Source organism: Cebus imitator, unplaced genomic scaffold (assembly GCF_001604975.1).
Source record: "Cebus imitator isolate Cc_AM_T3 unplaced genomic scaffold, Cebus_imitator-1.0 Scaffold185, whole genome shotgun sequence".
NCBI lineage: Eukaryota > Metazoa > Chordata > Mammalia > Primates > Cebidae > Cebus > Cebus imitator.
The window spans coordinates 3,931,200-3,932,700 of NW_016107500.1; the positions used below are offsets into that span (position 1 = coordinate 3,931,200).

The window sequence follows — 1,501 nt, forward strand, 5'->3', positions numbered from 1 at the left end:
ACAGTTGTGTTGCTTACACAAGTTTGTGAATGTACTAAGCCCACCGGATTGCACACCTGAACACGGTGTGTTTTATGGCATCTGAATTATATCTCGATGAAAATAAAATTAACCCTTGAGGCCACATGCTCTCCTTTGAAATCTACCAGCTATTTCACGTGAGCCTTCAAGTGGCACTTTCTTAAACAGGGTATTTTTCCTTAAATATTCCCCTGGTTTCATATAAAATTTCCGCTCATTTGAGCAATGAGCTTGGGTTTCTCTAGCTGTGGGGTATCACTTGTGAAGACATTTTTTTAGATTGGTAGCCTTTTATTGGAACAAGTCAGAATAAGAACTGCAGTGTGTGTGCTATGTAGCGAGTGCAGGTATCCCTCGCAGAGTGAGGCTTGCTCCAGCTCTGTGCACGTGAACCAGGCTGCGGTGCAGACCCCATTGTTTGCCATGGTTCCCCATTCAGACTCTGGAAGATGCTGCCTAAGTCTGCCACGCAAGGAGCTGCATCCAGACTTCAGGTTTTGCTGGTGCTGCTTCTGGCCATTTCAGGAGGTTAGAAGAGTCACACTCTCAAGCCACTAATGTCTGAAGTGCTTGGAGGGTCCGACATGCAGGAAATTTAAACATTAAAAAGTATCTAAAAGTAGAACTACCATTTCATCTAGCAATCCCCCTGCTGAGTACCTACCCAGAGGGAAAGAAGTCATTATTCGAAAAAGATACTTGCACATGAATGTTTATAGCAGCACAATTTTAAATTGCAAAATTGTGGACCTAAATGCCCCTCATAAAGAAACTATGACATATATATACATATATATGTATGTATGTGTGTGTGTGTGTATGTATGTATATATATATATCTGTGGTTTTATGCTCAGGTCTAGATCATATATATGAGATGAAATACTATGCATCCATAAAAAGGAATTAATTAGCAGCATTTTCAGTGACCTGGATGAAACTGGAGACTGTTATTCTGAGTGAAGTAAGTCAGGAGTTGAAAAACCAAACATTATATGTTCTCACTGATATGTGGGAGCTAAGCTATGAGGACACAGAGGCATAATAATGATAAATGGACTTTGGGGACTTGAGGGGAAGAATGGGAGGGAGTCAAGGAGTAAAAGACTGCAAATAAGGTGCAGCATAAGGTTTGCGCTGTGGCAGTATCGTAGCCAATGAGGTTTATCCGAGGCGCGGTTCTTGCTAATTTAAAACTTTTCCCAATGCCCCGCCGTGACGACTTGCAATACAGTCGGCACTGGCCATTTTCGACAGTGTCTACGGAGACTGATAAAAAAATAAGTAAATAAGGTGCAGTGTGTACCACTCAGGTGATGGGCGCACCAAATCTCACAGATCACCACTAAAGAATTTCCTCATATAACCAAATGCCACCTGTACCCCAATAACTTACGGGAAAATAAAATAAAACAAACATAAGTAAGTAAATGCAGGTTACACCTGCTTTGAGATCCCGTGGCTCACTTACCCTGTCTGC

General features: G+C 41.8%; 1 non-coding gene across 1 annotated transcript; it reads left to right on the forward strand.

Annotated features, from left to right (window-relative positions):
- Positions 1-1,149: 1,149 nt before the first annotated feature.
- Positions 1,150-1,290, forward strand: LOC119473795. Its single transcript, XR_005203016.1, has one exon. It is a non-coding gene; the product is annotated as a U4 spliceosomal RNA (small nuclear RNA).
- The last annotated feature ends 211 nt before the right edge of the window (positions 1,291-1,501 follow it).